This window comes from Antechinus flavipes, chromosome 6 (genome assembly GCF_016432865.1).
Source record: "Antechinus flavipes isolate AdamAnt ecotype Samford, QLD, Australia chromosome 6, AdamAnt_v2, whole genome shotgun sequence".
In the NCBI taxonomy this organism is placed as follows: Eukaryota; Metazoa; Chordata; class Mammalia; order Dasyuromorphia; family Dasyuridae; genus Antechinus; species Antechinus flavipes.
Window position 1 is genome coordinate 44915568 of NC_067403.1, and position 23884 is coordinate 44939451.

The window sequence follows — 23884 nt, forward strand, 5'->3', positions numbered from 1 at the left end:
GGGTAAAAACAATTAACATTTCTACCAACAGGGTATTTGTGGGCCTGTCTTTCCATAATCTCTTTGATATTGAGCATTGTTATCTTTTATGATCTTTGACAGTTTTCTGGGCAGGAAATGACACCTCAGAGTTATTTTAATTTGCATTTCTTTTATTAGTAGTAATTTAGAGTACTCATATTTATTTTCAAAAGTTAGCAAATGATTTATTAGGGGGAAATCTTTCACTTTCACCTTTGAAACTCCATAACTTTGAAAAGTAAGCAATTAAAAAATACTTCTTGATTGGTTAAAATAAGTGATCTAATCCAACCCTTTTATTTTATATATGAAAAAGCTAATTTGCATTATACCTTGATAATGATTTTAACCATACATTAGCATAGTCTCATTACAATATGACATAATAGAAAACTGCAAATTAATGGCTCTTTAATTAAAATATATTGTATAGTGTAGATGTAATGCATATATTTCAAATATGAGAGTCCAGTTGCTAAAATATTTACTTTTTCCATCTAAAATATATGTGCAATTTATTTAGTATCATCAACTAATATTTGATTATCAAAACTGGGGAAATATTTTATGTAAGGGAAGGTCACTTAAATGTCACAAAATCCTGCTTTTCTTTTCAATGACCTATGACCTCCTAAACATCCTATTTTTCATCCATGAAACGACAGTAAACCAAACTAACTAAAACTTGAAATACTTTCAAAAACTCATTTGATATACAAACATTCTATTCATCCCACTAAATGTGCTGCATTGCTGCTAATATTTCCTAATGCTCCAAATCTTTTATTACTTTTTCTATTCCCTATATCACTAGACTAAGAAAACACAAGCTTTGCCAGAAGAAAATATATTGTTCCCCCTAAAAACATGCTCAGAAGAAAACCAAACCAAAAGGAAAGCAAAAAATGAAGAGGCTAAGTGATTTTTTTTTAAATCCACTATATAATCTCATTGGCTCACTCAATTTCCTTGAGCTACTTGGAACAGTATTTTGCTCAAGGATTTTTAGTATCGCCTTATTGTACTCTTCATAAAAGAAAACCAATTCCAACCGTTACTTTAATATAATCATTATGTTTATTTAAGTGATTCTGCAATATCAACATCTTGGGCTAATGCATGCACACTGACACATCCTTCTTCTGCCAATGATAATTCCTTGTAACCCACAATTAGACTAACAAACCAAATAAAAGCTTCAATAGACCCTTAAAAAGGAAGAGAGTGTTGTAGGAGGAACAATCTCTAATTTGGGGTGGACTTGGCACTAGTTCACCACCATCAGCGATCTATTGCCTTGAAAAATAAAAGCCACGTTAAAAGTTTTAAATAAATGTGCACCATGTACAATCTAGTCTTTGGTGGAAAGCTAACCTTGTATAAGTCCTTTAATACTATAATTAAGAATTCAACATTGCCACTGTATGTAATTCACAGTTCCAAAATGTCTACAGCTCTGATTTTGACCTTTCAAAACCCCATTAAGCTATGTAAATACAGAGCAAAGGAATGTGTACTGTGCATAAACAGTTTGCTAATGTCAACTAGACAGGACACACTGCCTCCTTCTTGTCCCTGGGGTTTAGGAGAGCAGTGCTCGGGCATTAACGCGACTTCTTTATTGATTTGCCTATGACAGATCTACCATGAAACTCATAATGTGGTCTTTTTGGTTCAGTGTGAAGATGGAGCGTGAACCTGCCGTGTAGTTTTCCAAAATCTGAGACAAGGGTTCTAAAATAGGAGGGAAACAGAGCAACATTTTAAAAGATGAGAAAGAAGAAAAAGGTCAAAACCCCACAATAAGAACTCCATGCATTTTGAGACAGACTGCGTCTTATTTATTTATTTTTTTATATTATTTCCCTCCAAATCCAACAAGCATTTATTACGTATATACGACGTGTAAAGCACCAAGTTGGGCATTCAAAAATGGCTCCTGTTTTCCAAGAGTTTACATTCTACTAGTAAATTCAACACTTAAACTTGGTTGCCTGAAGTTTGAAAGGGCTTCCATTTCTACATTAGCATTTTGTTTTCAAAACAACCCTGTGAGGAAGGTAGATTAAGTTGTGATACACACTTTATAGGTTTTGGATTGTTTTTTTGTTTGTTTGTTTGTTTGTTTTTAAATGTGACCAAGTGTAAAGGCAAACATATTGACTCTGACATCATTTTATCATTTTAGTTCTCTTCAGGCTCAAAAGATAAAGAACAACAACGTGGTGGAACTTGTACTAAAAAGTAAGATCTTTTGTTTCCCAGTACTACCTGATCTTTCCAAATTCACAATTGCTTGTAATCCTGTGAGATAATATATTTCAAGCACTTTGTAAATTTTTGAATGACAGCCATCATTACTATTAGGGAAATTATAAGATGCAATAAAGAGACTGCCAGGCCCAGAGTCAGGAAAATCTGAGTTTAAATCTGGCCTAAAACACTTACCAACATGGGCAAGTCATATAACCCCATTTACCTCAACTTCTTCATCTATAAAATGGACTGGGGGAAGAAATTACAATCATCCAATATCTTTATCCAGAAACCCCCAAATGGAGTCATTTTTTACTAAACAAGTCTTCATTATTGTTAGTTCATATCACGTATCTCTAGTATTATTTTAAATTATACATGAATATGATAAAAAAATATGATATTTGTGAAGTGCTTAAACTGGTGCCTAAAATATAGTAGTCATTATATAAATGCTTATTCCTTTCAAAACCCCCACTATCCTCATTCTGTCCCCTGAAAATAACCTTTCTGTGTACATCATCTTAAATACACAATTAGTAGATATGGATCAGCTTAAGTTGTTCATGGTGTTTGAAAATAACATTCTTGCTCGTGTGGCCTTTCAATAGCTCAGTTTTGTTTTGCTCCAAAGCTGTTAGGATAGGATAAATGGTTATTAATTAGAAGTTCCTAAACCTATTTGGACTATAAGCCTGGATGGTACCACAGACTCTGTGATTTTACAAATTTGACTTTGTATGTAATAATAATCTGATTTGCAATACATTGCTACCTGCTTACACCCATCATGGGCCTTTCCATTTTAGGAAAATTTCTTTCTTTGGATTGCTTTTAAAAGGCAATCATCAAATGCCACAAATCAGGAATTGATTTATTGTACTGTTGAATGTCAGTTTTCAGAAAATGATAGGAGAGCTAGGTGGTTCAGTAGATAGAGCACCAGTCTTGGAGTCAGACTGAATTAAAATCCAGTCTCAGACACTTGAAAATTACTAGCTGTATGATCCTGGCAAGTCACTTAACCCCTCATCACCAAATAAAAATGGAAAAATGTTAATAATACAAATTAACTCTAAGTGTATTCTGTGTATAGATAGATAGATAGACACACATACATCTATCTATCTATATTACATATATATGGATATATTTATTTTTCTACATATATGGACATGTGTGTATATATATCTATATCTATCTATATTTATTATATTTATAGATATATGTGCACACACACACACACACACACACACACATATATATATATATATATATATATATCTAGGGAGCTTCATAGAATTGGTTGAGTTAAACATTTACCAAAACACGCTTATATTTAGATGATCCTTAACTTTAATTTTTCAGGGACTATGGCCAGTCATTCATTGATCATTTATTAAGTATTTATTAATTAAAATACACTGTCCTAAGAGTTGGAGATACAAAGAAAGACAAAAGATAGTCCCTTCTTTCAAGTTTATTATTTAATGAGGGAAAATAATACATAAAAAATGGGGAAGGATTGTAAGGAAATAATCATTTATATAGCTCATAATACCTGTCAAATGCTGAACCATATACCTTACAAATATAATCCTCTTTGATATTTACAAAACCTCCTATGAGGTAGGTGCTGTTATTACCTTCATTTTTCAGTTGAGAAAAATAAGACTAACAGTGGTTAAGTGGTGTGTCCAGACTCACACAACTAGTAAATGTCTGAGGCTAGATTTGAATTCTGGTCTTCATTTACTACAGGATTCCAAGGCACTCCAAGCAGGAATTAGAAGGAGAAAGGTATCCAGTGCCATATCCAGTGATAGAGGCCATTGGTGATGTGAATTAATGCCAACAATAATTAGTTGTTAAGGGAGAAAATTTGTCAAAATCATACTTATGACTCTATCACCTCCTCTTCCTTCTCCTTTCATCTCTTCTCTGCCCTCCATTCTTACCTTTACTTTTGTCTTCTAATCTTTCTCTCCCTCCTCCACTTGAAAAATTATATACAAAGCTTAAATCTTGATATTTCAAAAGACTGAGGAAGCCCAAGGTCATTTCAATAGCCAGAGTAAGTATCAAGTTTTTGATTTTTTTGGATTTTTTTTTCAGCCTGGTACCTGCAATGGGCATACATCCTTCCTATGATTTCAATGAGTCACTTCAATTCTCTTTGAAATAGATCATAAAAGCATGTAGGTTTTTTTTTTCCTTTCTTAGATAAGTATCAAAAAATACTTACTATGCAACATATAGTATGTAACAATTATATAATGTTATTTATGTTAGTACATTATGTGATTAATATATAATATAATTAGAGTATACAAGTAGTTAATTATGACAGCATATGATCTCTATCATCTAGCCCAGTTCTCATTTTATAGCTGAATAATTTGCCAAGGTCATGTTATTAAGTAATTATAAAGCCACAGCAAATTTTATTTATATTTTGAAGATAAACACACACACACACAAACACACACAAACACACACATACACGAAGAGAGACACATACAAACACACAAGAATATCATAACATTTGAATCCCCTTATGAATGCAACCTTCAAAGCAGATTATTTATTGTAATTCCAGCTCAAAAAGTCATGAATATCAATAATTCGAGGAGACCAGATTTTAACAGATAAGATCATATGTATATTTGAATATTTTGAGCTCAAAAACAAACAGGGAAATGAACTTTCCACTGTTCAATAGGACAATAAACTTTTTTTCATTTTTAGGAACTCAATTAAATTCAAGTTTATCTCTAACGACAAGTGTGCAATTGTTATTTAGTTTACATTCAAATGCAAGTCCAAAATATAATTTGACTTCATTTATAATACTTACAAAACTACAAATTGTTTGTATGAGGGTAGAAAATATGGAACTTCAGAGCATATTGTTTTCAGGTGACTTTTTGAAAAGATGAGAAAAATGCAGAGAGGATTGTTGTTCTTTATCAAGTAAGAAAACAACAAAGGCCTTTCTCATCTCATCTTAAAGCTGCAAGAGCTAAAAGTGTGGTCAGAGTGATGTTTAAGGACATCTAAGAAACTGTAATGCATTAATTGAAGGGACTATTCAATCAGGTAACTATTCATTGTTGTCTGTTGGTTAAAGCACTCAGCAGGAAAGTGATGGTACTGAGACACACTTTAATGACAATAGGAGGAGACTTGATATCATAAAGAATACTCCTCCAAAATGCTGTTGTGTGGGGGAAATAAGGATGGATCATTTTAGGGTTGAGTCAATAGTAACAGTGAACACCCTGAAATAGATACAGATTTTTTAACTATTTTGGCAAAAAAAAATAAAAAATAAAAAGAATTCAGACTAAAATCAACTTTAAAAGAAGTTCTGGACAGGAAAAGGAGTCAGAGCATTTTGACATTAATCTGAAGGATGTGTGATAGGAGATGTGACAGTTCCAACCTGTTTTGTCTCAGAGATATGCTCTGTGCCAGTGAGGAGCTGCTACATATTAGTCATCTGAATGTGTCTGTATGAGCCTTTGAAAGATTTTTAGCTCTAAGTAGCAAAGCTCTCTCCCTCCTTCTTCACTCAATGCCCAAATTCAAGTATCTCAAGATTTCTGGATTTTCAATACCCAATAAAATGATTTGATTTAGAGATAGCACTAATAACTAGAGAGTAAATTACATTATTTCTAAGGTTGAATAACTCAAAATAGTTCATGTTCTGGAGCTCAAGGTTTTTAAGGTAAAAAAATTAAATTTGCACAAGATTAGCAAAACATTTTTTCTAAATAAATTCAATAAAATTTGTAAATCACCTACTAACTAAATATCAATGGAAAGAGTCCCAGCTCTGGAAGGAAGAGGATCTGAATTCAGATCCTATATTTTACCTTAGCTATTCAAATTTAGTCAAGTCATCTTCTCCCAGAATCTCAGAATTTTCACCTATAAAATGAAGAAAGCATCTGAACTTGTTAGGATCTTATGTGATTATACTTGATCAAAAGAAAGGTTCTTTGATTATTACATCTTTACTAGAAAGGTTATATGGCAGAGTAGTGGGATGAGACACTGAGCTTGGAATTAGGTAGACCTGGATTCAAATTTCTCCTCAAATATTTACTGCCAGTGTGATTTTTACATTCATAACTTTATTGATTCTCAGCTGATAAGTGAGATAATAATAGCACCTATCTCCCAGTTATGATTTGACCAATGAGATAATGTAGGGAAAGAATTTTGCAAATCTAAAGGTTCAAAATGAAAATTAATTGGGACTGATTCTCTTTTATTTAAAAATCTTAACATTCTTTTCTTTTTAAATATATTTTTTCTTTAAATATTTTCCAATATATGTTATTTTATAGCAATCATTTTTTTTAATTTTGAATTCTTAACTTTCTTTTCTATATTAGCCATGTTTTGGGAGAAAATAGGCAAAAAAAAAGAAAAAGGAAGAAAGAAATTTTAAGTTATTCTTAAATGTGTATTCAGAGTTCATTAGTTCTCTCTCTAGAGATGGATAATATTTTTTCATTATGGTCCTTTAGAATAGTCTTGGATCATTGTCTTGATAAGACTAGCTAAGTCTTTCATAGTTAATGATCCTTATAACATTGCTGCTACTGTATATAGTATTCTCCTGTTAAAAAAAATTCCCAAGTTTTCTGCTTTCCTTCTAATTTTGGCTGCATTAGGTTAGTTTATGCAAAAGCATCTTAATTTCATGCAATCAACATTATCTACTTTATTTCCTCATAATCTTTATCTATTTTTGGCCATAAACTCTGCCTTCCAGCAAGCCATCAATCTATTTTTTTTTTTTTAGCCAGAATCAAACTGTTTTTACATTTAACACTTTGTAATGGAGTTTTAAATCTAGAATAGCTAAGCCATCTTCCCTCTTATTTTGTTGCATTAATTTCCTTGAAATAGGATAAGAAAAGGATCAGGTCAAAATTGTCCTGCATATTAGCAATGGGTAGGCCTATAAATGTTTACTATGTTTCCAGCCAAGATGAGATTTTTATTTTTAAAGAAATAAAATAAGCCATATGGAGAGCCTTGAATTCATGAATGGTAAACTTACACTATAACAAATAAATAATATAAAGTAGTTATATCCCTCCCCTCAAAAGTTAACTTCCATTTGCTCTGTTTATATCATGTATGTGTTAAGATAGTAATATGTTGTCTTCCCCTTTAGAATGTAAACTCTTGATAAGATTGCTTCTGCATTTTTATTTATTGTTGGTGTTTAACACATGGCAGAACATAGTAAGCACATTTAATAACTAGGTATCGATAAATAGAAAGCCATTCTAGATTCTTGAAGAAAGAAGTCATACAAAAAAAAATACCTTCAGTTAATTAATTAATTAATCAAGATTGTTCTATCAGCTGGACAAACTAAAGCTAAAATTAGAATCAAGGAGAAGTGTTTAAGTGTCTGGATAGCAAATGAGGACATGGGTTAGGAGGTAGATGAAAAAGGGAAATTTAAGAGATAACTTGAAACAGCTATATGTTTTATTGGTTAATGGGATATGGAAGGAAGTGACAGAGAAAGAAATTAAAATAAACTCAGTGATACTGTTGAAAAAATGGAAAGTTTGAAAAGATACCATTTTTAGTGGAAAACTAACTAAACTTAGTCAGGAACATAGCAGGATGTCTTTGTCAAGGCCTCCAGACAGACTACCTCCAATTAGGACTAAGTTTTGTTTTGAAGAGAGAATGAACAAGAAGAGAGAAATTGAAAGCCTTTTTCTGATTCATTCCCTGTTGGGAATTAGAGGTAGTCATCTTCTGATATGAAAAGGAAGAAATAAACTGAATCATTCATTTCTGATACAAGTGAAGGGTAAATCTCCTTCAGATTCCGGCTTGCTAATAGTAGCATAAATATTTAAAATTAGCATTTCTGAGAGTCGTCAATGGCCTAAATAATTATTATAATTAACCATGCATCTGTCTATTTTTGCATGTCTATTGTATATATTTGAGTCCATTTGGTTTTCATCATAGAACTATTTTCTGCAAGTAAAGGATCTTGTGAATATGTTGATTTTTTGCACTCAATTTATTAAATGAAGTAATTTTAAAAGTCTTAGTAACATATTTAACCTTATTCACCTTCTCTGGTCCACTCAGAACTCTGACTTTGTCTATTAGATTGTGAGTATTATGAAGATAAGGATTACCATTTGCCTTTCTTTGTATGCTCAAGCACTTTACACAAAATCTGGCACATAGAAGGTGGTTGCTTAATTTACTGTGGATTGAATGTAAAAAGTAGTTTCCTAGAGACTATTTTCCAAACATTCAATATCCATCACAATTTATAGAAAATTAGCCTTTTGTCACGACACCCCACCATAATGATCTTGTATTACTTGAAAAAAAATCATTGTTTTAGGTAATATTAATCATCTTATTCGGCAGTAATCTTAGAATAAAATGTAATAATTTTGCCAGATTACATTGCCTCAGGAGGACTCTCCTGCCTCAGAGCTAGTGGCTCTTGTCCATTATAAGAATAATAAGAAAGTTATTCCCTATTTGTCCAAAAGCATAAAGAATATGAACAATGCTATGAAAGTACATTGCTCATGAAAGTATTCATTGTTATCTATATTAATAAACACTAAAATATATGATTCTCTTTTGCTACCAGAAAATGTCATCAACAGCAACAGCAATTTCTGAACGATCTACTAAATTTTTTTCTCCTCTATTAGATTTTGATGTTCTTGAAGGTAGGACTGTCTTTTATAGATCTCTTTTTTAATATCCTTAGCATTTAGCATAGTGTCTTGCGCATAGTAGGTACTTTATAAGTGTTTACTGAATGATAACCATCACCTAAAGAAGGATAGTTCAACTTCTACAAGGAACAAAAAAATCAATTAAAAGATAATTTTGTCATATCTCTATTAGTTTTTAAAAGTCATTAAAATATCAAAATGTTTAAAGGGCTAAAATATAAATTGACAATTTTTCTTTTATTTTTTTTGAGAAAACTTTTAATGTTCAGTTAGAATGCAAACAAAAAACATTTAAAAGTCTAAGGTATAATGCTAATAATAGAGCACTTACCATTATCACAAATAATAAAATCATTTAGAAATGAGGCAATTGAATAAGTTGGTGCTATCTCTACCTTCTTGATTTAAGTTACTGAAAATAGAATTTACCTAAAAAATATGACCAACCAGGCTATGTTGAGGCCCTTTGGTCAGTCAGAAGGTGTCTAATTTCATCACTGATGAAGAAACTTGATTTCTAACAACATTGACTCATCAGCCTTCCTAAAACTGGAATTTGCAGTTTATTTCATATGCAGAAGCTCATTTAAAACACATTTCAGCTAGTACTATTTAATAATAATAGGGCTGAGTTTTAAATCATCTTTTAAGGAGTGGATTTTGGTAATATTCTATTTAAATCTTTTCCAAAGTAGAAAAAATAGTAACACAAAATCAAAGAAACTCAGAATAAGAAGAGAGCAAAGGTACTATTTAGTCCAGTCCTTTGCTGAACAATAGTCTCCTCTACCACACAGCCATCAATTAGTCATCTGGAAAAGGGATTCTTAAACTTTTTCCACTTGTAACCTTTTCAACTGAGTAACTTTTTACATGATTCCAGGTATATGATCTAGATATACAAATCAAACAGTAATAATAAATCATAATTTCACAACTCCCACATCAAATTATAAAACCCCATATAGGGTAATGACCCACAGTTTAAGAAGTCAGGATACAGACCATATATGATGATCTCTAGTAAATGAAACTGAATACCTCGTCCCAAAAAATTTCCATTTTTGTATAACCCTATATGTTATTTATTTATTTATTTATTCATAATTTTAAAAGCATATGCATGGGTAATTTTTCCAACATTGACCTTTTTTTTCCTATATTCTATTTTTTAAAATTTTATTTAATAATAACTTTATATTGACAGAATCCATGCCAGGGTAATTTTCAACATTGACCTTTGCAAAAATCTTTTGTTCCAAATTTTCCCCTCTTTCCTCCAACTCATCCCCCCTGGCATGTAGTCCAATACATATAACCCTATATTTTTATCCAAAAATTTTCCTGATATCAAGCCTAGATGTCTTCCTTTGCTGGGAACTCTTTTGAGTCTGAACAAATCTGATCCTTTCTTCATTTGATAAACCGTCAAATAGTTGAAGATGGCAATCATGCTATCATTAAATCTCCTCTTATAATTTGCTGCTCTGTAGTTAATCAGAGTGTTACCTATGTATCATAGGTTTTGTTCCCTTCCCAACAGGGCCAGATCAGCCTATTAACTCTGTCAGAAAAGGGGGAAAATGAACCTAATATGTCATATTGCTAATGAAACCATTCTGGTTCTTGGTTATCATTGTTTCCTTTGAGAGATGTTTCCTGACCTTTAAAGAATATAATATGGAATTTTGCCAAAAACCAGTGAAACATATTGGCCTAAAATCTTCAAAATCTATTCTCTTCTCTGCTTTTTTTCATTTTTGGAAAATCAGAACATCTGCACTTTTCCAATTCAGTTCATTAGCTTTCAAAGATCATTTACAATGTCCCAAAGAATCGGCAGGGGTGATTATTAAGTACCTGAGGATTTAATTCATTTGGGAGGGGTGACAAACTCATCAAGGACAGCTAGGTGCTGCCTTATCTTTTTGATTATCTCCCTATTAGCCATTTTTTGTTCTGTCCTTTTCAGTCCAAAGATCATTATCCTGGGTAGATAAAAGCAAAACAAAATAACAGTTAAAGACCCTGTTTCTCTCTCCTCTCTGCTAGTACCGCACATCCACTTCAACTAGTGGTTTTGTCTCATCTTTGATGCTCTTTCCCCATACAGTTAAATTAAACATTTAAATGAATTTTTAAACGTCTTTTTTTAATCATCCTTAGCACTTTTAGTCAGTCTTAGTTCTTTCTTAGCTTTATTACAAGATCTTAAAATATTTTCTATTCATCTTCTATTGCTGATTTTTGCTTTCTTCTTCTGATAACATTCTTTTCTAATATCATTCATCCTTCAGCTAACTCTTCAACCACCTCTTCTTCAACAAGCTTTAGAGCCAGAACACGGAGACAAGAATTTTAACCAGCTACTGCACTATATGTCTGGTTTGGTGCATATAAAGACAAAACTTAAATGTGTGTGTGTGTGTGTGTGTGTGTGTGTGTGTGTATACATACATACAAAATGAATACAATATAATTGAGAATTCGGTTGGGGGATTCATTGTGAACTAACAATTAGAAGGATCAGCTTTACTGTTATACTCTAAAAACATGTGCTTTTCCCTGTGACTTGTAGATGAAAATTTTTGAATGTGTTCTCTCTGCCTCCCCCCACTGTAGAATGTAATCTATCGAGTAAAGTCTGTATTTCTATTCTATTTGTAACCACAAAACTTAACACAGTGCTTGGAACATAGTAAGCACTTAATAAATATTTTATTTATCTATTTATTCATCCATTCATTCACTAATTCATTCAGTCACTCATTCAGATGTGCTATGTTACAGTTGGAATTTGAGCTGTACTTTCTATAAGACTTTGGATTTTAAAATGTGGAGGAAAGGATAGAAAGTATTCTGGATATTGGAGACAGTATGATCAAAGGTATAGACTGAGAGATTAAATCATGTAAAGGCCATAGGAAATAGTTGAGCTATAGTACAGAATGCATGTCAGAAAATCTTGTGAAATCAGCTTGGAAAGATAAATTGGGGAAAGATTATGAAGGGCTTTAGATGACAAACCCAAAATAACTGGTAATTGATTAAGTAGAAAAGAAGTGGGAAAAGGAAGAGTTAAAAATTATTCTGGGATTATGAATCTGTAATTGGACAAAATGCCGAGGTTTGGAACAATTTAAGCAAGAAGATAAATGAGTTGCATTTTGGGCACACTTAGATTTGAAAGATAAAATTATCACTAACTAGAAATAACTGGTTATTCTTCTAGTAAAGAGACCAGGAAGAAAGGAAAGAAGGAAGGGAGGGAGGGAGGAAGAAAGAAAGGAAAGAGGAAGGGAGGGAAGTAGGGAAGGATGTGGGAAGAAAGAGAGGGAGAGAGGAAAGAAAGAAAAGAGGGAGCAAGAAAAGGAGGGAAGAAACCTCTATTAAGTGTTTACAATATGTCACACTCTGTGCTAAGCATATAGCAACATAAATATAAACAAAAAGAAAGTCTATCAAGGAACTTATATACTAATGGAGGGAAGAAAATATGCATTTTTATGGCATGGAACTTTATGTGCCAATAGTACATAATAACAAAACTGCAAACAGATTTTATCACTCATAAGCAATAGGATTTAGTATGCTTAGCCCTAAGTGATATAACAAAGTATTACCAACTAGTGAAGGACAATTGTGAGCACTATCTTCATCTCTAAGCCTAGATTAGAAGAAGTACAAGAATAAAATAAGAGATCAAAGCCAAAGAACCTAAAACCACTGAGAAATTTCACTTAATACAAATCCAAAAATCACAATTAATAATAATACAGATGACAAGAATACAACCAACATTTCCCCCCAAAATGAACGATGAATAGGAGATGTACACACTTGGATTGGAATTCTGAAAAGCCCTTTATGTAAATTTGTTGGGTTTAATCTAACCCCGATTATATCAAAAGACTTATTTTTAAATATGATATCTGCAGCAACCATTTTGCCTTAATTCATTATTTTTGAGATTTTAACAGGAAATGTAAATTAAATAAATAAATCTGAGGATAAGCACATAACACTGTATGCATACATTATTGCCTTGTTAAGAAGCAAAAGAAGAAAGGGAGTGCTAAAATTATAGCTATCAAAGACTCCTTATGGTAGATATAACATTAATGTAAGATTTTACTACAGAGACTTGAGAAGGAAAGAAATCAGAAGAAAGCAAAAGAATGTGGGAAGTGTCTGTTTTTTAATGGTTCAAGGAATCCTAAACAATTACAATGTAAACTGGATCAAATGAGAACAGATGTTATTTTTCCCATATTTCAAACGTACTATATAGTATCTACTTTGATGGATAGAGGCCCAGTTTTCTCCATCTTCCTTCCTTTTACATTCAAACTCCTTTTGATTAGATTTGTAGGCCTCTAGGAAAATAAAATCCCTAACCAATGCTTCTTAGGTACTTCCTTGGCAGCAGTCTGTCACGCCTGTATTTTTCAGTTGTGGCCTAGAAATGCAAAACCCAGTCTCAGACTCCATATACTGAGTCAACTATTATCTTTCCAAATCTGCCTTTATTTTCTGAACCCTTTGCCCTTATGTACAGCTGCAATAAAAAATACCACTTGAACTTTTCTAGTTTTTTGCCCATGAGTTCATAATCTCAAACATATGTGTTTGTTATTGTTGTTGCTGTTTTTATATGTCTTCTGGTAATCTATTCATAATCCCATGAATCACCAGAAGTGGTTAACAACTGCCCAATTTGGTAAGTTTTGGGAGCGTCTATCTGTGATATCTTAGATACATGCTCCCAAAAATTTTCAAATTTCCACATTAGTATCAGGTGGAAAAAGCATGGAGGCATTGTCTCTCAGCACAGTTACCATCTATCTCTATTTTTCTATTCTTCCTCTTACACTGACTATTTCTCATCTAAATGAGATATAGTCCCACAAGGGAATCATGTGGACTCACAACATGATTCCCTAGAGGACAAATAGTGCTTCCTCTTCAGTGTCCAGCTCTACTGTCTTTGGAAAGAGCCTCAAATCTATTTTTCTACTCCAACTATCCATTGCTACATCTATCCTTCCATGCTTGTACATCCTGACACAAATCAATATATTCCCTTCTAATACTTAAAATCTTTTTGTTCTGTATTCAAAATGAAACCCTTTTTCTATTTTTAGTTTTGGTTTTAGGTATCTCATCATTGTCTCTGAAAAGGAGAAGAGAATTCCTTTGGTCTTTATATCTTTTATTCGAGGAGGAGAATGCATTTTTATGGCATGGAACTTTATGTGCCAATAGTACATAATAACAAAACTGCAAACAGATTTTATCACTCATAAGCAATAGTATTTAGTATGCTTAGCCCTAAGTGATATAACAAAGTATTACCAACTAGTGAAGGACAATTGTGAGCACTATCTTCATCTCTAAGCCTAAATTAGAAGAAGTACAAGAATAAAATAAGAGATCAAAGCCAAAGAACCTAAAACCACTGAGAAATTTCACTTAATACAAATCCAAAAATCACAATTAATAATAATACAGATGACAAGAATACAACCAACATTTCCCCCCAAAATGAACGATGAATAGGAGATGTACACACTTGGATTGGAATTCTGAAAAGCCCTTTATGTAAATTTGTTGGGTTTAATCTAACCCCGATTATATCAAAAGACTTATTTTTGAATATGATATCTGCAGCAACCATTTTGCCTTAATTCATTATTTTTGAGATTTTAACAGGAAATGTAAATTAAATAAATAAATCTGAGGATAAGCACATAACACTGTATGCATACATTATTGCCTTGTTAAGAAGCAAAAGAAGAAAGGGAGTGCTAAAATTATAGCTATCAAAGACTCCTTATGGTAGATATAACATTAATGTAAGATTTTACTACAGAGACTTGAGAAGGAAAGAAATCAGAAGAAAGCAAAAGAATGTGGGAAGTGTCTGTTTTTTAATGGTTCAAGGAATCCTAAACAATTACAATGTAAACTGGATCAAATGAGAACAGATATTATTTTTCCCATATTTCAAACGTACTATATAGTATCTACTTTGATGGATAGAGGCCCAGTTTTCTCCATCTTCCTTCCTTTTACATTCAAACTCCTTTTGATTAGATTTGTAGGCCTCTAGGAAAATAAAATCCCTAACCAATGCTTCTTAGGTACTTCCTTGGCAGCAGTCTGTCACGCCTGTATTTTTCAGTTGTGGCCTAGAAATGCAAAACCCAGTCTCAGACTCCATATACTGAGTCAACTATTATCTTTCCAAATCTGCCTTTATTTTCTGAACCCTTTGCCCTTATGTACAGCTGCAATAAAAAATACCACTTGAACTTTTCTAGTTTTTTGCCCATGAGTTCATAATCTCAAACATATGTGTTTGTTATTGTTGTTGCTGTTTTTATATGTCTTCTGGTAATCTATTCATAATCCCATGAATCACCAGAAGTGGTTAACAACTGCCCAATTTGGTAAGTTTTGGGAGCGTCTATCTGTGATATCTTAGATACATGCTCCCAAAAATTTTCAAATTTCCACATTAGTATCAGGTGGAAAAAGCATGGAGGCATTGTCTCTCAGCACAGTTACCATCTATCTCTATTTTTCTATTCTTCCTCTTACACTGACTATTTCTCATCTAAATGAGATATAGTCCCACAAGGGAATCATGTGGACTCACAACATGATTCCCTAGAGGACGAATAGTGCTTCCTCTTCAGTGTCCAGCTCTACTGTTTTTGGAAAGAGCCTCAAATCTATTTTTCTACTCCAACTATCCATTGCTACATCTATCCTTCCATGCTTGTACATCCTGACACAAATCAATATATTCCCTTCTAATACTTAAAATCTTTTTGTTCTGTTTTCAAAATGAAACCCTTTTTCTATTTTTAGTTTTGGTTTTAGGTATCTCATCATTGTCTCTGAAAAGGAGAAGAGAATTCCTTTGGTCTTTATATCTTTTATTCGAGGAGGAGAATGCACTTTTCACAGTGCCTGGTACATACTTCAATAAATATTTGTTGATTGACTGCACTCTCAATATTGATAGCAGTTATTTAGCCAGAACAAAAGCAGCAGAATTGTACATTCAATAAAAGTCATGTTAAAGTTCACCCTCCTCGAAAGAAATTTGTGACCAAAGATGAACTAGAGACCATTACTGATCACAGAATAGAAAATTTCGATTACATCAAATTAAAAAGCCTTTGTACAAATAAAACTATGCAAACAAGATTAGAAGGGAAGCAACAAACTGGAAAACATTTTCACAGTTAAGGTTCTGATAAAGGCCTCATTTCCAAAATATATAGAGAATGACTCAAATTTATAAGAAATCAAGCCATTCTCCAATTGATAAATGTTCAAAGGATATGAACAGACAATTTTCAGAGGATGAGATTGAAACTATTACCACTCATATGAAAGAGTGTTCCAAATCATTATTGATCAGAGAAATGCAAATTAAGACAACTCTGAGATACCACTACACACCTGTCAGATTGGCTAAGATGACAGGAAAAAATAATGATGAATGTTGGAGGGGATGCGGGAAAACTGGGACACTAATGCATTGTTGGTGGAGTTGTGAACGAATCCAACCATTCTGGAGAGCAATCTGGAATTATGCCCAAAAAATTATCAAATTGTGCATACCCTTTGATCCAGCAGTGTTTCTATTGGCTTATATCCCAAAGAAATACTAAAGAGGGAAAAGGACCTGTATGTGCCAAAATGTTTGTAGCAGTCCTGTTTGTAGTGGCTAGAAACTGGAAAATGAATGGATGCCCATCAATTGGAGAATGGCTGGGTAAATTGTGGTATATGAATGTTATGGAATATTATTGTTCTGTAAGAAATGACCAACAGGATGATACAGAGAGGACTGGCGAGACTTACATGAACTGATGCTAAGTGAAATGAGCAGAACCAGGAGATCATTATACACTTCGACAACGATATTGTATGAGGACCTATTTTGATGGAAGTGGATTTCTTTGACAAAGAGACCTGAGTTTCAATTGATAAATGACGGACAAAAGCAGCTACACCCAAAGAAAGAACACTGGGAAACGAATGTAAACTATCTGCATTTTTGTTTTTCTTCCCGGATTATTTATACCTTCTGAATCCAATTCTCCCTACGCAACAAGAGAACTGTTCGGTTCTGCAAACATATATTGTATGTAGGATATACTGCAACATATCCAACATATAAAGGACTGCTTGCCATCTAGGGGAGGGGGTGGAGAGGGAGGGGAAAAAAATCGGAACAGAAACGAGTGTCAATATAATGTAATTATTAAATAAAAAATTTAAAAAAAAAAGTTCACCCTCCTCTCCAAATTCAGTGGCCATGGGAATTTTTTTTTTTTTTTTGGCTTTTCTTGCTAGTAACTCTCATACAGAATTACTTTGAAAATTCATCTGAGGGATACAGGTTGGCATGTCAGTTCCAGAGTCAAGTTGAAAGTAAATGAAAAGCTTTATGTTTTGGGGTTTAACTCATTTCAATATGACAAAAAGTTATTTAACCTCTACTATATTAAAGATAATGTTTTAGTGTGGAGCACTAAATATATAAAGGGGAGGTAAATGAAAAAGAAAGTTATAGAGATATTCTATTGAAAATTATGGAATAGATGCTCAATAAATGTTTATTGAATAAAATACAATTGTGGGTTAGAAAAATTCTTACAAGATGCCATAATTAAATAAAGATTCCTATTTTGCTTTGGTGGTGGGATCATCGGATCACAGATCCAGAGCTCAAAGGGATGTTAGAGGTCACTTAATTTGAATCATCATTACAAATCTGGAAATTTATTTTTGTAAATGAATGTCTTTGGCATTATAATCAATCACAGCAGTAGTTGCAGAATGTCCCCAATCCCTCATTCCTCATTCATGAGGGCATCATGACATCGTATAGACAGGTTATTGGAAGTCGTCAAACATGAAAGATCTTAAAATTCTAAGGAAAAACTGCCAGCCCATTTGTAAGGGTGAGGAGTTCCAGGTGAAAGTGATAAATTGTGCTTGGGTTAACTCTCCCCCTATTCCCATGTCTAATGTTTAATACCCTTTTGTTGTTCTAAGAACAAATTTGATATGCTAAGGATCCCTAGTGAGGAGGCTAGTCAGCAATTGTACAAATAAACCATTAGGCTGAGAACAGCAGTGTCAACACAGACATAGTCTACTAATTTTCTGATCATTGATGGACATTAACCATTTCTAGAAGCAATTCTAACATGAGTCTCATCATGTCTTTAAAAGCATAATTTTGTGTTGTGGTTTTTTTCAGGATTACTATGGTCATAAACACTCTATTAATGAAGTAGTCAGAAACTTCACCTTCAGATCGGATTACTTTGCTATACTCTGTGAATGGGATACTTTGGGAAAAAGCTGCTTTTGCCTAATTTAAGGTAAAGATCCCTACACACACATATTTGGCAGCCGCCACTAAACCTAAGATCACCATTGCGGGTAAGAAACAGATACAGAATAATGTGGGGGCGCCTCCCTGCTGATACAATCTTGGATTGTAACAATATCCTGGCCTTGGGTTGAATTCAATTGCTTATAAATTAAAACATATGGTACTTGAGAACCTGGCTCAAACACACAATATGTGTTCAGACATCTTACAGATCATCGAGGGAAAAGTATCAGGTAAGGAAGAACTGTCTTTCTGGACATTTCTTAAGCTAACACCAAGAGAATGAAATAAAAGCAAAGCTCTGGACTTATTTACTTTTAATCCTTTCCTCTGATTTATTATGTAGGACACCAGACACTCCCCAGAAAGCCAGGCTTCTGGACTATAGAGTATTCAACACTTCCCTTTATTCATTTAAACTTATGGTTCTGAACTTCCCATTTCTGAGATTACAACAAAATTCTCACAATCTCAGAGAGTTCACTAAATGAATATTCCACTGTGTGGTACTTCTGCTGCAGAGAACCCCGCTTTCCATGGAGAAATGTCAGTAACAACTTAATTTCCTTCTGTTTTGAGAGCATCTTTTATCAACAAAGTGTTCACAGTAATCACATCTTTTCCGCTGAAGGCTACCTTGGCTCCTTGAGGGCTGAGAGGATGAACATAAACTAAGTGATCACAAAAGCAAAGGGTATTGAAAAAAATAAAGAATAGTGTGATAAAGAGAGCTCTTTAACTACCAGCTGAGTATGAAAATGAAAAATGTGCAGATTAACAGTTCTGATACCATTTCTATTAGCTTCATTTATTAAAGTTATAGCAAACTGTTTACCCTGCTGGTTAGCTCAAGCAAAATTGACTCTGATCTCATGAATTTTCTGCAGTTGCACTCCAGGTTTACTCAGCTTTCAGCACAGATACCTTTCTTGTCTATCCTTTCAAAAGCAAAGAAAAAAAAGACAGAAAAGGAAAAACATCCAGTGGGAGATTACAACATCCCTGGCAGGGAATCGCTCCAGAGCTCTGGTGAATGCAAGGAAAGACTCAAAACGGACTCAGTATGCCATCAACCATTCTGAATAGGCCTGGAGCCTTCTGTTCAAGGTGAGTCAAAGGTCTATTTGATGTCAAGAGGCAATAAAATGACCCATACTTAGAATCTCCAGCAAAAGCCTCATTAATTCTTTCCTCGGTACAGGAAAGTCTATTCCTAAGAACTTACTCAGTGTCCAACAATGCATCAAAATATCAGATAACTGCTCAGGCAGATGACATTTTGTTACTTTTTAAATAACAGTAACAATGACAATAATAAATCTATTTATATAATACTATAATGTTTAATTCTTCCAACACCTCTGTGAAGGAAAAATCATAAGTTAATAAAAATATCTTATTTCCGTTTTTTGCAGACAAGAAAATTAAGTTTCATAAATATTAATTAACTTGCCAATGGTCATGCAACTTGAAAATGTCAAAGACTGTATTCAGATCTAAGTCTGTGCTGATTCCTAAACTTACAACTAAAGGTAGAGTCTTGCCCCAATAAGAAAGATATAGACCTAATCTAGAGTACTTTGGAGGTTAAGGTAATTCTTGATTTGCCTAAAAGATTTAAAGAGTCTAATTCAATTCCTTTTAGAATTTGTATACTCTAAGTCCACTTAGATAGGGCCTGATCCCCTGTTCCTTATATCCACTCTCAATTACCTTTTATTTCCCAGGAATTACTTGGAAATGTGATGATATAAAGTTTAGCTAGACTCCTGAGGCTGCCTCAGATGAGAATATATCCCCAAGTCCATCCTAGAGTAGACCTTCTTCTGTTAAAGGAGGTCAGATTAAGATCAGCTGAGGGAATTGTAGAGAGGAGAAAAAGAATTCAGGAATATGCTTCTTTGGTCATTTGTCTAGTCATTGGTTTCTCTGAGGGAATTCTAAATTAACTAATCATTATTAATTCTAAAATAACAGATTCCTTGCTAAAGTTTATTTCATTATATTTAAGTGGCTAGTAGGTATATATACCTGGGAGAGAGAAAGAGTGAGCGTGTGTAAGCCAGTGAGAAAGTGGGAGGGATTGGGTCAGTGAAAGAGTAAGAAGGAGAGAGCCAGAGCAAGAGGGACAGAGCATGAGAATGAAAGCAAGAGAAAGAAAGAGAGAGACACAGAGAGACAGAGACAAATAGAGATAGAGACAAAGAGACACACACACAGAGAGACAGAGATAGTCAATTGTTTGCATAGATGCCTAAAAATTAAAATATTTTGGCCTCCCCTAACATGATGGTCACATTTGTTCTATAATTTGAAAATGTAAACATGGGTAACTTAAAAAAAAAAAACCTGGCAACATGAATTTAATTATGAAGCCTCTTTCCCTTTCCTCCTGATTTAACAAGTCAATCAAAATCTGGATATGGTTTAAAAAAAGACTGCAAATGAAAGGGTAATGCTCACTGCTACTTTGGCAGCTTTGTGTTTATTTAGAAACAGCTTTGTTGTAGAAGGGGAGGTGACAATTTCATTTTTATCTCTCTCTCTCTCTCTCTCTCTCTCTCTCTCTCTCTCTCTCTATATATATATATATATATATATATATATATATATATATACACATATACACATATATGCTACAGAATGCCACTTTTTTTAGACTTTTTTATATGTAATATGGGAGTTGTTTTTTTTTTTAATGTATGTGTTCATCTAACTATTAGATTGTACCATTGGAAAATTTAGAATTTGATTCTTGAGCTTATTTTTTCTATCCATACTGAGTTTGTCAGTTCTGGACAAATTCCCCAGAAAATGGGTCATTTCAGAAATATTGCACTTGTACATGACTGTGTCTTGCATAGAGATGAATATCAAAAATTTAAAGAGCCTATGCCTCATAGAGAATTTGGATAACCTTCAATTGAATTAAATAAGCAAATTTTAAGCACCTATTTATTGTGTGTCAGTCACACAGTTCTAGGTGTTAGGTATAAAAAGAAAAATATAATATTCTTGCCTTCAATGTGTCTTATATTCTCTTCAGGAGTGAAAGAGGAACAAGGTATATAGATGGTTGATAGAAATCTAGAGTATGATAAATATTCTTTTCTGATTAGACTGAGGTGGTTTATTCCAAGAACAAGACCTTGGAGAAGCAAATCAATCAAGCAAGAGAATGGGAAACCAAAAATATCCTCCCCAAATTATATTTATTCTATGTGTTGTGTATACATGTATGTGTCTCTATTGTTCCCTAGTTCAAATGTGAATTTCTGGAAGGCAGGAGTTCTTTTATTTTTGACCACTTAGTACAATGCATGAAACATAATGAGCATTTAATAATTTATTTATTTGTTTGAATTGAATTGAAGACTAGTTCTGTAGGCAATATAGAATAATAGGATGAACAATGTACCTGGATTAAAGGAAGCACTGGATTTGAATTCTGCTTTTGGAGATCCATGTGATTACAGACAAGTCAATTAAGTTGATTATGGCCTCAATCTCCTAGGCTGCAAAATGGGGATAGTAAAGCACCTACCATAAATAATTAGTATGAGACTCAGTTCAACTAATGTATGCAAACCCTGATTCTGGACAAAATGAAATTTTTAAAAAAAAGACCTATCAAAGTAAAAGGAAGTTTCAAAGACTATGCCCAATTTCCTAGTGGGATTGAAATAGGGGTGAAGGCCAGCCTGGAGATGGAATTGTCTGGAAATGATTTGAAAGTGAGTTAAAGGCCTACATTAGGGCAATATAGAGTCATGTGAAAGGGGGGGGGCAGACCAAATAATATTTGGCTAATTCTTCAGAGCAAATCTATACAGATAATGGGAGTAATTCAGTAGTTTTTTTTTTCCTTGTCATTTAACATCCAGATATTTAAAGTAAATAAAGATTCTGTCCAAATTATCTGAATTAAGGACTTGTGCTACCTCAGTTGTAGAACCATAGAATAGATAATGTCATGTTTCAAAATAAAATTAAGTCTATAATGATTATTATTGATTGTGAGTGTGGGTATCTATCTTTTTCTGAATCATGTGATACTATAAAAGAATAAATACATGTTTAAAAATCCTCAGTGGCCTAATACATGTTATAGAATTGCATACAACATCATCAGTTTAGATAAACCTGCTATTATATTTGTGTTTTTCCACATGAAAATAAGTGTGTTTAATATTTCTTCTCTTTCCCTTCAGAAATAAGAGAGTTAAATGTTGAACTGATTTTTTTTAATGTACAATAGAATGCAAAGTTTATAAAAATGAATGTGACAAAAAATGAAATCCTTAAAAATTATAGAAGTGATAAACTCCAGGAAAAATATTTTTTAATTACATATTTTACAGGCACTTCCTGGAATGCCCTGTTTAAACTAGCAATTAAAAAACAAAATAGTTATTAGTAGCAAAATTATGCTTTTCTTATTTGCCATTTATTTCATTTCATAACCATAATTCAATAAATTTGACAAATCAAAATGTCCCTGCTTTCATTCTTATATTGACCATACTTCCAAGTTTACTTTTTTTAGCCAGTTTCCCAAGTTTCCTTGGGATTTTCAAAATAGCAATATAATTTTCTTAATTAAGGACATTTTCTTTTTTTTCAAAATTAAATAAAACTAAATAAAAATAAGAAAAAAATAAGAAAAAAGAAAATTAGAAAAAGAAAGATAGAAAAGGAAAATTGAAAAACAAAAAACAATCATCAAGTGTCCAGTAGAACATCAAGAAGGATTCAAAATATGCAATAATAAATTTTCATTTCAAGAAAACATATAATAAGAGATTGTATATTCATGATTATCCATCTTTTTCTTTGCTTCTTTGTAGGTTATTCCTTTATTTCTTGCTGTGCACACTTTTTATTTTATTCTCTTTTCTTCCTTTTATTCCACCTCCCTTCTCCCAAGCAGGCTACAGTAATATATGTATATATGTATTTATTCATATGTATGTATAGATATATATGTTTATATATATATGTATTTATAGATATAATTGTATATATATTTATGTATAGAGATATAGATATAGATGTCCCTTTGTGTATGTGTGTATGTTTACGTGTATGTATGTGCAATTTTTCTTCAATCTCTCTCATTTAATTTTTGAAGGCTTTTTTTGACTCTATAAATTCTTTTTGGGCAGGGAGTCATTTTATGTTACTCTTTGGGTAGAAGAGGTTTTATATTTATATATATATATATATATATGTATTTATGTATTTGCTTCATTTTCCTTCTCTGATGATGAGCTCCTGTCTTCCCTATTTCCCTTCCCCATTCCTATTTCTTTGTTTGGATTCTTTTTCCTTTGCTGGTTCATTTTGTTTGTTTTTTATAAGAAGTATTAATGTAAACAACAAGATTATACAATGATCAATTCTGATGGTCATGGCTCTTTCC